The sequence below is a fragment of the Orcinus orca genome, chromosome 13 (assembly GCF_937001465.1).
Source record: "Orcinus orca chromosome 13, mOrcOrc1.1, whole genome shotgun sequence".
Classification (NCBI taxonomy): domain Eukaryota; kingdom Metazoa; phylum Chordata; class Mammalia; order Artiodactyla; family Delphinidae; genus Orcinus; species Orcinus orca.
The window spans coordinates 9,439,703-9,455,326 of NC_064571.1; the positions used below are offsets into that span (position 1 = coordinate 9,439,703).

The 15,624-nt window shown below is 43.3% G+C and overlaps 1 long non-coding RNA gene and 1 other non-coding gene across 3 annotated transcripts; one reads left to right on the forward strand and one right to left on the reverse strand.

Annotated features, from left to right (window-relative positions):
* Nucleotides 1–564: 564 nt before the first annotated feature.
* On the reverse strand, nt 565–15,609 carry LOC117195826 (uncharacterized). Of its 2 annotated transcripts, XR_007471021.1 has the most exons (4): nt 15,585–15,609; nt 14,721–14,854; nt 1,304–1,397; nt 565–809 (listed from the first exon to the last, which is right to left on the reverse strand). It is a non-coding gene; the product is annotated as an uncharacterized LOC117195826 (long non-coding RNA). The 2 variants fall into 2 exon arrangements; XR_004475677.2 differs by having other exon boundaries at nt 14,721–15,597.
* Nucleotides 10,718–10,790, forward strand: TRNAR-CCU (transfer RNA arginine (anticodon CCU)). Its single transcript has one exon. It is a non-coding gene; the product is annotated as a tRNA-Arg (tRNA).
* Nucleotides 15,610–15,624: the final 15 nt, after the last annotated feature.

Below are 15,624 nucleotides of genomic sequence, written 5' to 3' on the forward strand. Positions count from 1 at the left end.
ATTAAATAACCCCATATATTTTAGAGGCCCTTGCTCACGGATTAGTCACCTGCACCTCCTGGGTGTTGATATCTCATCTGTGTTCACATTACAAAATACGGCATTTACCACAGAAATCTACACCTTCCTGACTTGGTTATCTGTTGGTATCTCTAATGAAATTCTGAGAACCTCAAGGGCAAAGACTAAAATTAGACCTAGTTCAGTTCTGGTTGTGCAACAGCTAAGTGTTTTTGAATGAATGAATGGAATAAATGAATGACACAGGTTTGAATAAATAATACAGTGTTCCAGCCATGAAAAATAGGAGAGTGTTTGGGTAGGGTAGGGATCGTACCTTTTTGCTTTTATAGGCTGTTTGGAAGTTAGAGATAACTTACAGGAAGCAAGCCTAGGATCCACACAGAATCCTGACCAGGATGATGCAGAAATTGGGTCTATGGCCAAGAATTAGAGAAGCAAATAAACAAACATTTAGATCTTAAATAAAATATTTGGTTTGGGGGCTACGGGTGGTAGATCATGGAAACCAAGGCAAGATAACGGGGATACAGTAAACAACTATGTGAGAAACCATTTTTATCAACCACAAATTTCAAAAAATCATTTTTTTCACAACTGCAAGGTTTTCATCAAACCAGCTTCTTATTATCACAAGTTGCAAAAATTATCTTGCTCTGGTGACAAACATTTTTTGAAGCTTGCTGTGCAGTCAAGGCCTGTGTGGACAGACTTGTATGTTGTTGATGCTTCTGAACGTAAAGGGGAGTCGAAAATTACTTCCTTGTTTTCAGTCATCCAGGAATGCCCTGTGGAGGAGGAGAATTATTAATAGAAGAGCTGCTACCTGTGCATAAAATGCACCACTCCTGCTTAATCCATCTGAATGGCATATCATTGCACATTATTTACTGCTCATATATTTCTTCAGAAAAACAACAGGCTCTCTCCTCTCAGATGTAGCACTTGTACTGCTGGGAGTACAACAAATAGATGCTAATGATTAAATGGAGATTTCAAGATGTAAGCAGATTCTGTCCAAAGTCTATCATGATGAATTGTTCATTCGTTCAAAAATATTTATTTGAGCATATTTTATAACCATGGAAAGTATGTTTGGATCAGATACAATGAAAGGTATGAGAACAGGATCTAAGTCCTCAGCAAGGATCTCACCTATACACACATATTTCCGGTTTGTTCTCCCATCTTGCTCCCAGTTTGCTAATTACCATACTTCTCTTTTCTAATGTTCTGTTCTTCATCATTACAGAGTTTTCTTTCCATATTCTGATCTACTTACTTTTTCTTCTCGTGTTTCATTAGCATTTTCCCGAAGTTTTTTAGAGTTCTTTCGTAGATTTTCAGTCATTTATACATTTCTTAAATATTTAAGCCTTTGAATAAAACAAACATTCAAAAAATGCATAAACATTTTTATCAAGTAAATACTGCTCAAAGACATTCTATCTCCCCACAAATTGATTATTAATTACAAAAGGAAAAATAGTAGCTTCACAGCAGAGAGATCTGTCAAGAGATCAAAATTAACATCACCATGATGTGCTTCCTGGGACATAGAAAGGACAAAATATCGCCCACATAATATTCTTGCCAAAAGTGCATAACTTGTATAACCCGTACTGTGGGGAAACATAAAATCAAATATAAATATATTTTACAAAATAACTGGTGTTTACCCTTCAAAATGACAGTGTCAAGAAAGACAAAAAAGGGAATTCCCTGGCTATCCAGTGGTTAGGACTCTGAGCTTCCACTGCAGGGGGCACGGGTTCCATCCCAGATTGGGGAACTAAGATCCTGAAAGCTGTATGGTGCAGCCAAAAAAAAAAAAAAAATGCTGAGAGAGGAATAGCTCCAGATTTAAGAAAACTAAAGAGATAAGACAATTAGTGAGATGTATAATTCTGCATTGGATATTGGAAGCTGAAAAAGTGCTATAAAAGACATTATTGAGATAACTGTCAAAATTAGAATATGGCGATAGTATTGCATTACTGTTAGGTGAGAAAATGGATAGGTAAGAAAATGTCCTTAGTCTTAAGAAATCCACACTGCTGTATGAAGGATTAAAGGGGCATGATGTATGCAACTTTAAGTTATTTCAGAAGGAAACATATAGAAAATAGTAAAAACAAATGTGGCAAAATATTAATAATTGCTTAATGTGAATAAAGGTACATTTAAGTTTGAAATTACTTCAAAATAAAATTTTAAAAAAGAAAAATGAATTTATATTAACACTTTAAAGTATCAATTTCAAAATGCAGAACACATCTTAAGCAAACATGTTACACTTTAGAGAAATTCTATGCTTCATTTTAGTTTTTATTTATTTATTTCAGGTAGAAGTTGTGACTTTATTTATTTATTTTTAACATCTTTATTGGAGTATAATTGCTTTACAATGGTGTGTTAGTTTCTGCTGTATAACGAAGTGAATCAGCTATACATATCCATATATCCCCATACTTCCTCCCTCTTGCTCTATGCTTCATTTTAAGAAGAGCAAACATTCAGAAACCACACTGAATTAGTCACTTCCTGCCTCTCACCCACCCATGGTGACATCTGTCAACTAACAGACATGGTTCTCACATGACACTGGATGTTTGCATGTCTGTTGGTTGAAATGATCGATCACATGAATATCACACAAAAGTGAACCTTGGGAAGACACACTGTGATGCAGAATGTGACCATACTTCAGCTTGGCGATATTCAAGGGTTTGGCTGTGAGTGTGAAGAGAAATCGGGTGAGAGGGGTGTCATGACTTAGAAAAGAGTAGTGTTGGGCCATATCAGGAATATTTTAAAATAACTTTTGGAGTTTTAGGTATACAAGCAAGAAGTGTAATATGTGTTCATTGAAGAAATCTTAGAAAATACAGGTAAGCAAAAGGAAGAAAATAAAAATCACCCACAACCCTACCACCCAAGATAACTGCTGTAAGCGTTTTGAAGTTGACATAGGTCTGAAGGATGTTCACACAGAGGCCGAAGTGTCGTTAACAGTGTGGCTGTAGGGCTGGCCCTACCCCCATTCTTCAGTCGTGAGGCCTTGGCTAAGCTATTTGGCCACTTTACATCTCAGTTTTCTTTATCTGTAAAATGGAGAAAATACTACTACCTTGCTCAAAGTATTGATATAAGTAAGTGAGTTAATATTTCTAAAGCACTTTAGAACAATGCCTGGCATATGGTAGAACAATATGCATGTTAACATAAATTTTCTTTTTCTCTTCTTTTTTTAAAACAAATACTGGGACTTCCCTGGTGGTCCAGTGGGTAAGACTCTGCACTCCCAATACAGGGGGCCCAGATTCGATCCCTGGTGAGGGAACTAGATCCCACATGCATGCCACAGCTAAGAGTCTGCATGCTGCAGCTAAAAGATCCCCCCATGCGACAACGAAGATCCCCTGTGCCACGACTAAGACACGGCACAGCCAAAATAAATTAATTAATTAAAAAAAAAAAAACCTGAAATACTATAACAGGTAAAACTAACCTACAGTAGAAAAAAATCATAACAGTGAATCCCCCTAGGGACAGCGATTGATTAAGGGCATGAGGGAACTTTCTGGGGTAATGATAATGTTCTATACCTTGGTGGGGGGTTGAGTTTACACAAATTTATGAGTTTGTCAAAACACTGAGAATTTTACACTTAAGGTCCGTGCATTTCATTACATGTAAATTCTATTTCAAATGAACAAAAAACTGTAAGCAAATATTGAAATATTGTTAATGATGTTCATGCTAAAGTATTTAGGGGAAAGTATACTGGTGCCTGTAATTTACTTCAAAATGCATCAAAAAATAAGGTGGATTGATGGATGGATAGAGGGTTGGATAGATGTACAATAAAGCAAGTATAGTAAAATGTTAATGTTAGAATTGAGGTAGTGTTCATCATAAAATTCTTTCAGTTTTTTGGTATGACTAAAATTTTTCATAATATATAAAACATGGGGAAAATAATATATAATACTGTGGTACTAACTTGCTGTTTCTGCTCTAAGATGTATCATGATAATCCTATGTTATTAGTCTTTTCTATAAATGTAATCATTGTAATATCATATTCTATAGATTAATGTAATTAACTAAACCACTATGACATATTTCAATTAATTCTGAATTCATTACAAAGCAGTGAGAAGAATGCTTCATGAAAGAACTCTCATTAATACCCTCAAAGATTTACGAGAAGACATTTTATCTATGAAACTAGAACAAGATACCCTTTAAAAAATTAGAGTCCTGGGGAGGGAGGGATAAATTAGGAGTTTGGAATTAACAGATACACACTAAAACAGATAAGCAGCAAGGACCTACTGTATAACACAGGGCACTATATTCAATATCCTGTAATAACCTGTAATGGAACAGAATCTGGAAAAGAATATATATGTATATATGTGTATACATAACTGAATCACTTTGCTATGCACCTGAAATAACACAACATTGTAAATCAACTATATTCAATTAAAAACAAATTAGAATCCAAAAGGATTTTTTGGAAATTAAAAACTTGATAATAGAAATGAAAAACTCCATAGAGAGACTGAACGATAAAACCAAAGAAACCTCCCCAAGTTAGAGTGAACATGCAAAGGGCTGGAAAAGAGTAGAGAAAAATTACAAGGGTCAGCCAAGTAGGTCCAACATATGACAATTTGGTGTCCCAGAAAGAACAGGGAAAAAGGAAAGGAGGAAATCTCAGCAAAGAAATAATGAAACAAGTACCCATAACTGGAGGACATGAGTTTTCAGATTGAAGCTGAGTGCCCAGCACATGGATGAAAATAAACCCACACCAAGGTATCTTCAGAACCCTCAGGACAAACAGAGGATTCTACAAGTTTCTGGACAGAAACAGGTCACATACACAGGATCAGAAAGAATGGTGTCAGACTTCTCAGCACAGCATTAGAAGCAAAGAGATGAAAGAACAATGCCTTCAAAGTTCTGAAGGAAAATGGTTTCCAAGTCTAGAATTTTATGCTCAGGCAAATTACCAAACAAGAGAGTAGGAATAAAGAGGGTTTTAGCCATACAAGGTTTAAAAAGAAAACACAACCTCCCATGTATCCCTTTTCTTTCTTTTTTTTTTGTTGAATTCTACCAGTCTTTGAGCACTTCACCTACTATATGCTGTGTTGAGTATTAGTTTCATACCTTTTATTTTTTCATTTTTTTTGGCTGCAGAGCTTGTGGGATCTTAGTTCCCAGGCCAGGGGTCGAACCCAGGCCCCCTGCAGTAGAAGCACGGAGTCCTAACCACTGGACTGCCAGGGAATTCCCTGTACCCCTTTTCAAGAAGCTGAAACCACCACCTTGCTGGCTGCCCAACTGCCTGTGCTTCCAGGCCTCCTTGTGGCCTCGCCCGCTTGGTAGACGCCCAGGGAAGCTGAGGCCAGCCTCTTATGCAGACATTCTGCCTCATCTGACCTTCTCCTGGTGCCTCCATCTATTGGAACCACATTGCCCTTTCTTTGCACAGCTGGGTTTGTGCTTGCTACCCGTTTTCTCAAAACTGAGCAATATATATATTTTAAAAATAAAGTTATTTATTTTATTTTTTGGCTGCTTTGGGTCTTCGTTGCTGCACACGGGCTTTCTCCAGCTGCGGCGAGCGGGGGCTACTCTTCATTGCAGTGCAAGGGCTCCTCATGGTGGTGGCTTCTCTTGTTGCGGAGCATGGACTCTAGTTGTGCGGGCTTCAGTAGTTGTGGCACGCGGGCTCACTAGTTGTGGCACGCGGGCTCACTAGTTGTGGCACACGGGCTTAGTTGCCCCGCGACAGGTGGGATCTTCCCGGACCAGCGCTCGAGCCCTTGTCCCCTGCATTGGCAGGCAGATTCTTAAACCACGGCACCACCAGGGAAGCCCCCTGAGCAATATATTGATTACAGATCATATACAAGTAGTAAATGTATAAAGAAGGGCTCACATAAAAGTCAGGAAAGTGGTTACTTCTGGTGGGGGGAGTGGGAGGAACCACTGGAGGCCCCCCATGGGGTTTCTGAGGTTCTAGGGTGCTGGGCACATAGGTGTATGATCTCTTTTCCTATTTCCTTGGCACCTTGGTCTCTGGCAGGAATTAGTACTCCAAGCCTTCCCTAAGCCTGCCCTCAGCTGTGCCTGCCTCTGAGAAGGGCTTACACTTGGTGATCCTCCTCACAACGGGCACAGTCACGAGTACGTGGCAGGTATTGTGTCCATGCTTGTTGGCTTATTAAAAAGTTGGCTGCAGGGAGTTCTACAGGAAGTTCAGTGGTTAGGACTCCACGCTTTCACTGTTGAGGGCCCAGGGTCAGTCCCTGGTCAGGGAACTAATATCCCACAAGCTGTGCGGTGCCACAGGAAAAAAAAAAAAAAAGTTGGTTTGATACACAGTTGGGAAGACTATGGTGCCTCAGGAAAATATTATTAGGGCTTGGGATCTGGAGTTCATCCAAACCGGCAGTCTGGGCTGGGGGCTTGGAGCTGCCAAGATGAAATCAAATTGGTGCCCAGAGAGAAAGGTGGGCAGGACTGCAGTAAGATGCAATGCAAGTATGGTTTTTTTCTTTAAAGGCTCCACTCTGCCATAGAAATTGGAGGGAATAGCACGGTAGGAATCGGGGAGCCTGAGAGAGGATCTGCCCAGTAGGAGATTCAGCCGGTCACAAGTCTGTCCTCCGTCTGTGATAGAAACCAGTCCTTGAAACTGCAAGCCACCAGCTGCCTGATTGGTTCTATCAAGGAGCCAGTATGAGCCATGCCTTAACACGTGACTGCCTTTGCAGGGGGTCAACATTTCTATATAGTTATGACATTATTTCATTTTTAAATGAGCATATGGCAATCTGCAGACAAAAATGAATTCTCAGTCCCTTCAAGTCAATCGCCTGGAGAGGCCACATATTCAGCCCAACAGTGCATTCTGGTACAGCCGCCCAACCTACAGCCATGCCGCTGGATATACTTGATGCCGGCAAACTGCCATCTCTGTGAGGGCTGTAGTTTGGGGAAGAGCCAAGGGTCATTCAGAACCCAGTGCACTGTGTGGAAGGGCCATCAGGTAGGACCATTTGGGATAAGAAAAGAAGGATATGGCAAAGAATGAGGCAGTCTTCCTGTGTTTGAGTCACACACTGTCTCCAAGCACTATTTCCTGGCATAGTTCTAGGTGCCCAGCAGCCCTATGGAGTAGGTAAAACTATCCCCGTTACACAGACGATGCACCTGAGGCACAGAGTCACTAAGAACTTACCCAAGGGAATTCCCTGGCAGTCCAGCGGTTAGGACTTTGTGCTTTCACTGCAGGGGGCCCGGGTTCGATCCCTGGTCAGGGAACTAAGATCTCCCAAGCCGCGAAGCGCGGCCAAACAAAAGAACGTACCCGGGCTTCCCTGGTGGCGCAGTGGTTGAGAGTCCGCCTGCCGATGCAGGGCACACGGGTTCGTGACCCGGTCCGGGAGGATCCCACATGCCGCGGAGCGGCTGGGCCCGTGAGCCATGGCCGCTGAGCCTGTGCCTCCGGAGCCTGTGCTCCGCAACGGGAGAGGCCACAGCGGTGAGAAGCCCGCGTACCGCAAAAAAACAAAAAACAAAAAACAAACAAAAAAAAAAAAAAAAAAAAAAGAACGTACCCAAGATTGCACCGCTAGTAAGGGGTGAACCTGGGATTCGAACCCAGGCAGCCTGACACAAGACTCCATGCTTTAAAAAAAAATTTTTTTTTTGATGTGGACCATTTTTAAAGTCTTTATTGAAGTTGTTACAATATTGCTTCTATGTTTTGGTTTTTTGGCCCCAAGGAATGGGGGATCTTAGCTCCCAGACCAGGGATCGAACCTGCACCCCCTGCATTGGAAGGCGAAGTCTTAACCACTGGATTGCCAGTGAAGTCCCAAGACTCCATGCTTTTAATCACTACATCAAACTGCCTGGAAGGGAACAAAGCTTTTTTAGAAACATGCACCAGATGAAATAATTAGAAAATCAATTTTGTCTCTACATATTTAAATCATATATATATACATATACATATATATATATATATATATATATATATATATATATATATATATGAATTCTGTCTGGTTTCCTGGTACAGTCCTGGAACTAGTATAGTGACTGGCACATAGGAGAGAGTAAATTTTGCTACATGAAGAAGTGAGTGAATGAATAAAGTAGTTCAAAGTATGCATTACTGGGTGAACTGATGTTCTAGGCAAGTAAAGAGGGCAGTATCATTTACTGATTCCCTCTTGATGTAGGACATTGTGTTTCCTGGAGTCATCTGATTTAGCCTCACTCTAACCCTATAAGGTGCATGTTCAATCCTAGGTCAGGAGACATTTCACCATCCAATATGCAAGTTACCTTTAAAGGGCTTTTGGGTGACCCAGCACTCCTCTTTCTCAGCCCCAAGAATTCAGGCAACTTAAAGGCTTCCTGGACACACCAAAGACAATCACCTAGTCCCTTGGTGTTTCACTCTCATTTCTAACATTCCATAACCCCTGCCCATGGTCCTTCCATCAGGTGTACCTAATCTCCTGCTCTACCTCCTGCAATAGCCTCCCAGCTCTACTCCCTGTCTCTGGTTCCCCCACCGCTGACTCTCCCACTATCCATCTTTTTTTTTTTTTTTTGCTGTACGCAGGCCTCTCACTGTTGTGGCCTCTCCCGTCGTGGAGCACAGGCTCCGGACGCGCAGGCTCAGCGGTCATGGCTCACGGGTCCAGCCACTCCGTGGCATGTGGAATCTTCCCGGACCGGGGCACGAACTCGTGTCCCCTGCATCGGCAGGCGGACTCTCAACCACTGCTCCACCAGGGAAGCCCTCCCACTATCCATCTTACCTAGCACTGTCAGCATCACTTTCTCCATAACTAGCTCTGTGAGGAAACCCCTGTAAAGAGGATCTGCAATGAGATGGCCCGGCTTTGAGGCAGATGAAGCCAGGCAAGTCAGTTATCTTCTATGGGCCTCAGTTCCTTCCTTGGTAAAATGGGAAAAAAATCAATATATTTCATAGAACTTTATGGCAATTAAATGAGATTACGTGTGCTAAAGTATTTTGCAGGGACTTCCCTGGTGGGTAAGACCCTGGGGGGAACTAGATCCCACATGCCACAACTAAGACCCGGTGCAGCCAAATTAATTAATTAATTAATTAAAAAAAAATAAAGTACTTTGCAAATGCTTGCCACATGATCAATAGTAGTTTTTTGCCTTTGCGTAATCTAAATGTTGGTCCCTCTAATCAAACACCCGCTATAAAGCTGCAAGAAATAAAACCTCCCAAACCAGAAACTTGCTAACACTTACTATTGTCTCCTATGATAAAGCAAAATCTCTTTACAATGACATTATTTTTTCAAGGGATTCTAAGTTATATCTACTCAAATTATGTCACATTGTTCCATTCCTTACATTTGCCTTGCACTCAGCTGAATTGAACTCTTAACAGTTCCTGGGACTTGCCTTTGTCTTTCCACATTTATACTTTTGCTTTTTCTGTGTCCCCCTGAAATCTCCTCCGCTCCCTGCCTCTGCTGAAATCCTGGTCGGCCTTTTTACATCACAACTGCAAAGCCTCAGCCAGTCTCCTAAATTAGAAGTGAGCTCTCTGATCTTCCAATGCCCCCTTGTGGCACTGACTGCATTCCGCTTTTTTTTTTTTTTTTTTTGCGGTACGCGGGCCTCTCACTGTTGTGGCCTCTCCCGTTGCGGAGCGCAGGCTCAGCGGCCATGGCTCACGGGCTCAGCCGCTCCGCGGCACGTGGGATCCTCCCGGACCGGAGCACGAACCCGTGTCCCCTGCATCGGCAGGCGGACTCTCAACCACTGCGCCACCAGGGAAGCCCAAACATTTTCAATTTTGATGAAGTCTAATTTATCAATTTTTTCTTTTGCTGCTTGTTCTTTTGGCATCATATCTAAGAAATCATTGCCTAACTCAAGGTCATGAAGATTAACACCTATGTCTTGTAATAATTTTACAGTTTTAGCTCTTACATCTAGGTCTGATCCATTTTGAATTAATGTTTGTGTATGATATGAGGGAGTAGTGCAACTGAGCAGGACCCTGTGGGGCCCTCCCAGGTACAAAAGCCTTTACATGTCTCCTGTTTCTTATTTGTAGGAAAAAGGCTTCAGCCTCCTAGACTTTCCCTGAGTTCCAAAATGCAGATGCAAACAGTTACTAATTAGGAAAGGGAGGGAATGCAGAACCAAAGGAAAACCAGTCAAGAAACAATAGTGGGCTTCCCCGGTGGCACAGTGGTTAAGAATCTGCCTGCCAGTGCAGGGGACACGGGTTTGAGCCCTGGTCCGGGAAGATCCCACATGCCGTGGAGCAACTAAGACCGTGCGCCACAACTACTGAGTCTGTGCTCTAGAGCCCGTGAGCCACAGCTGCTGAGCCCACGTGCCACAACTACTGAAATCTGTGCACCTAGAGTCTGTGCTCCGCAACAAGAGAAGCCACCGCAATGAGAAGCCTGCGTACTGCAACGGAAGTGTAGCTGCCGCTCCCCACAACTAGAGATAAGCCCACACACAGCAACGAAGACCCAACACAGCCAAAAATAAATAAATTAATTTATTTTTAAAAAAGGAACAATAGTACAGCAGTAAAGCAGAGTCCTAGTTCCTCCTCAAGGGATATACATAACAATACATTGGAACTTCCCTGGTGGTCCAATGGGTAAGACTCTGCGCTCCTAATGCAGGGGGCCCAGGTTCGATCCCTGGTTGGGGAACTAGATCCTGCATGCATGCTTCAACTAAGAGTCTGCATGCCGCACCTGAGAAGTCTGCATGCTGCAACTAAGAGTCCACGTGCCACAACTAAAGATCCTGCATGCCACAACTAAGACCCAGCGTGGCCAAAATAAATAAAATAATAAATAAACAAACAAATAAATAAAACAATATATCTTTGAGTTCTTCTGCAGAAACTAAGGCCCCCACCCAGGTGGAGGATGGTAACTTCAGGCTGAGGACAAGATTCCTGGAGCACCGCCCTGTTACCTCACCACCAGGCAATCAGAAGAAAGTCACACACTCTGCAGCCCTAACCACAAATTTTGCCTTTAAAAACTCTTCCCTGAAAACTATCTAGGAGTTCGGGTCTTTTGAGCACTAGCCACCCCTTCTCCTTGCTTGGCCCTTGCAATAAAACTTTCTCTGCTCCAAACTCCAACATTTTGGTTTGTTTGACCTTACTGTGCATCAGGCACACAAACTTGGGTTCAACAAAAGGGGGTATAAATTCATCCTTTTGCATGTGAATATCCAGTTGTCCTAAAACCATTTGGTAAAAAAACTTTTCTCATCACACTGTCTTGGTACCCTTGTCAAAAATCAATTGCCCAGGGAGTTCCCTGGTAGCCTAGTGGTTAGGATTCAGCACTTTCACTGTGGAGGCCCGGGTTTGATCACTGGTTGGGGAACCATCCCATGTGCCAAATGGCATGGCGTGACCAAAATACAAAAAAAAAAAAAAAAAAAAAAATCAATTGCCCATAAATGCAGGGGTTTATTTTATTTTTGGATTCTTGATTCTATTCCATTGAGCTATGTGCTTATCTCTCTTTCAAATTTACAACACATTGGATCAAGCGTCATTCTACATGTTATGAGGACAACAGCTTTTCCCCACTGCCAGGGGGCTGGGAATTCTCAGGGACACATTCCCTGCCCCCCTTACCTCTTGTACCAATTCCTTGTTTTCACTGAATTCTCTCTCAGCTTTGAGTCTTGTCTTCTATAACCTAGCTCTTCCCACTCCATTTCAACTTTCCCTGGATACCACCTCCATTCCTTCATGCCCTAGAGTACCACAAACACATTAGTGTGTGGCAAACTCCTACTCAGGATTTGAGTAAATGAATGGAGAATCTTTAAAAGTTCATATAGGCAGCAACTTAGAAAAACAATTTAGATATCACTGCCTAAAAGTGCATCAGCCAGTTTCTGTGATGGTAAATTTTTCCTTGTTTGTGACTCCTTTAGGTCCTGGCTAATTGTCATCTTCCTGGGCTCTCTTGCTTCCTGGATACCTTTCTTTTTTTTTTTTTCTTTTTTCCTTTAACATTACTTTACAATGTTGTGTTAGTTTCTGCTGTATAACAAAGTGAATCAGCTCTATGTATACGTATATCCCCATATCCCCTTCCTCTTGCGTCTCCCTCACCCTCCTTATCCCACACCTCTAGGTGGTCGCAAAGCACTGAGCTGATCTCCCTGTGCTATGCAGCTGCTTCCCACTAGCTATTTTACATTTGGTAGTGTGTATATATGTTAATGCACTCTCTCACTTCGTCCCAGCTTACCCTTCCCCCTCCCCGTGTCCTCAAGTCCATTCTCTACGTCTGCGTCTTTATTCCTGTCCTGAACCTTTTCTTTTTTTATAGATTCTATATATATGTGTTAGCATACGGTATTTGTTTTTCTCTTTCTGACTTACTTCACTCTGTATGACAGACTCTAGGTCCATCCACCTCACTACAAATAACTCAGTTTCGTTTCTTTTTATGGCTGAGTAATATTCCATTGTATATATGTGCCACATTTTCTTTATCCATTCACCTGTGGATGGACACTTAGGTTGCTTCCATGTCCTGGCTATTGTAAATGGTGTTTCAGTGAACATTGTGGTACATGACTCTTTTTGAATTATGGTTTTCTCAGGGTATATGCCCAGTAGTGGGATTGCTGGGTCATATGGTAGTTCTATTTTTAGTTTAAGGAACCTCCATACTGTTCTCCACAGTGGCTGTATAAATTTACATTCCCACCAACAGTGCAGGAGGGTTCCCTTTTCTCCACACCTTCTCCAGCATTTATTGTTTGTAGATTTTTTGATGATGGCCATTCTGACCAGTGTGAGATGATATCTCATTGTAGTTTCGATTTGCATTTCTCTAATGATTAGAGATGTTGAGCATCTTTTCATGTGTTTCTTGGCAATCTGTATATCTTCTTTGGAGAAGTGTCTATTTAGGTCTTCTGTCCATTTTCAGATTGGGTTGTTTGTTTTTTTAATATTGAGCCGCATAAGCTGCTTGTATATTTTGGAGATTAATCCTTTGTCAGTTGCTTCGTTTGCAAATATTTTCTCCCATTCCCTGGATACCTTTCTCTTGCCCTCTCTACATGTCAGCCTCCAACCCCCACTCCTCCTTTTCTGATGAAGGGCACTTTAATTCTCTCCTTGACTTACCTTCACCAAAACTCCCCAGCCTCACCCTTTCTAATAAAAAGGCCTATGAAGTTTTCCCAAGCGTTTCCCCCAACAGAAGAACTCCCATCTCTGACGTAAACACTGCCCCTTCCCTAGAGTGAGGAAGCACAGTTTGCATCTTGTTTTCTAAGTCACAATATTTTTCTTCCTGTTTCAGTGTGACAATCCTCTTTTGGCTGCAGCCTCCTCATGTGGGAAGCTGAACTACTCCATCTCCAAAGCTCCTTCCAGTTCTGATGTCCAAATCCATCTAAATTACTAACTGGAAAATTATATTTGCTAGAGCTTGCTTAGACAGGAAAAGGGAAGATGGGGAATTTTCCTTTTTCCCCTGCTTCACAGATTTGCCAGTGGCCCAGGCTCAACTGTGAACCTGAGTACCACTTCTATCTAAATGCAGAGCAGAATCCCTAAAATACTTTTCAGACCCTTTTGTGTCATCTGTGTGATCCACAGCATGGCCACGGAATGAAAGTCAGTCCTGAGGATTCAGATTTAAATAATCTTCAGTGAGCCCCCACCTTGAGCCAGGCACTTTGTATGTGCTTTTAATCACACCACCTCATTTAATCATAAAAGTCCTCAGAAGAAAGTTTCATTGCCTCAATTTTAAGGATGGCAAAATGACACTCTCTTTAAGAGACAAGGTAGCTACTCAAAGTCACACAGCTGCTGAGGAGCAGAGCCATCAAAGGACTTGACTGTGCCTTGGAAGGCCCAGTTAGATGTACAAAAACGCGGTCAGGGTTGCAAACTCCATGCCTACAGGGGCCAGGCAGCTAACACCAAGGAGTGAGGGCTTCAAGTAAGAAAACAGGTGCGGTGGGAGGCGCATACACATCCTCTAAGGGTGGCAGTTGCTGAGAAGCCCTGGGCAAGCAGCCACGTAGGAACGTGTGTCTCATGTGGCTAGAATTCTGATTCTTTCCTAGATGCTGGAAATCCAGATTGTGTGAACTATCCCAATTTTTTAATAAGGCACCAATAATGAGTCAAGCAAAATACCCACACAGGTCAAATTTGCCCCAGTAGACGGCTATTGAGGATGAATTCCTTTAGCTTCCCTTCATTCATCTTTCAAAAGCAAACAGACTGGACTTCCCTCGTGGCACAGTGGTTAAAGAATCCGCCTGCCAGTGTAAGGGGACACGGGTTCGAGCCCTGGTCCGGAAAGATTCCACATGCTGCGGAGCAACTAAGCCTGTGCGCCACAACTACTGAGGCTGTACTCTAGAGCCCGCGAGCCACAACTACTGAAGCCCCGACGCCTAGAGCCCGTGCTCCGCAACAAGAGAAGCCACCGCAATGAGAAGCCCGCGCACCGCAACGAAGAGTAGCTCCCGCTCGCCACAATTAGAGAAAAGCCTGCGCGCAGCAATGAAGACCCAACACAGTCAAAAATAAATAAATAAATATATTTAAAAAAAGAAAAAAGCGGGCTTACCTGGTGGCGCAGTGGTTGAGAATCCGCCTGCCGATACAGGGGACACGGGTTCGTGCCCCGGTCCGGGAAGATCCCACATGCCGCGGAGCGGCTGGGCCCGTGAGCCATGGCCGCTGAGCCTGCGCGTCCGGAGCCTGTGCCCCGCAACGGGAGAGGCCACAACAGTGAGAGGCCCGCGTGCCGCAAAAAAAAAAAAAAAAGAAAGCAAGCAGGCTCTAAATGAGGTAACCATTCAGCTATTCGTTGCCATTCCACAGAGCAGAACTGGTTGATTGGGGGAGGGCAGGGGTGCCTTCTGGCCCTGGGGGGCTTTGTTGTTGGAGAGGAAATTAAATCACTGTCTTCAAGGAGTTGGCCCCCTGTTGTTCCTTGGGCGGTGGAGAGGGCCCTGCTGTGGAATGTGACAAGCGTTTTGGGAGCAAAATGGGGTTTCCCGGATGCCCAGAACGAGGGTTTCGGAGGCACGGGTTTTAGATGGGATGAGGGGGGAACAGTGCTTTTTTTCAATTGTTTAATATAGAGGAAAAACCCAAAGGAAGATACCAGATACCAGAAACACACACACAACATAGTTCAGTCCCTCGCAAGGTGCTTGAGTTTCCTCAGCCGGAAATGGGGCTCATTAGCCCCTCCTTGCCTGCAGAGCTCACAGGACTGTTACCAGGGGAAGAAGCGCGTGGGACAGGATAGCGGGCTAAGCAGGCGTAAGATGTGAGGAGTCCTGCGGGACGAAGGCCGGAACCCGAGATAGGGAGAGTACTGGTCCGGAACCGTCTTTCGAGAGTCCCGGGATTTGCCGGTCCCGCCCACCGAGCCCACACGGTCGCAGAAAACCGGAGCGCATACCCCGGAGATATGCCCCACCAGCACTTCCCGGCGCACGACCCGGAAGCGGAAGGGAGCC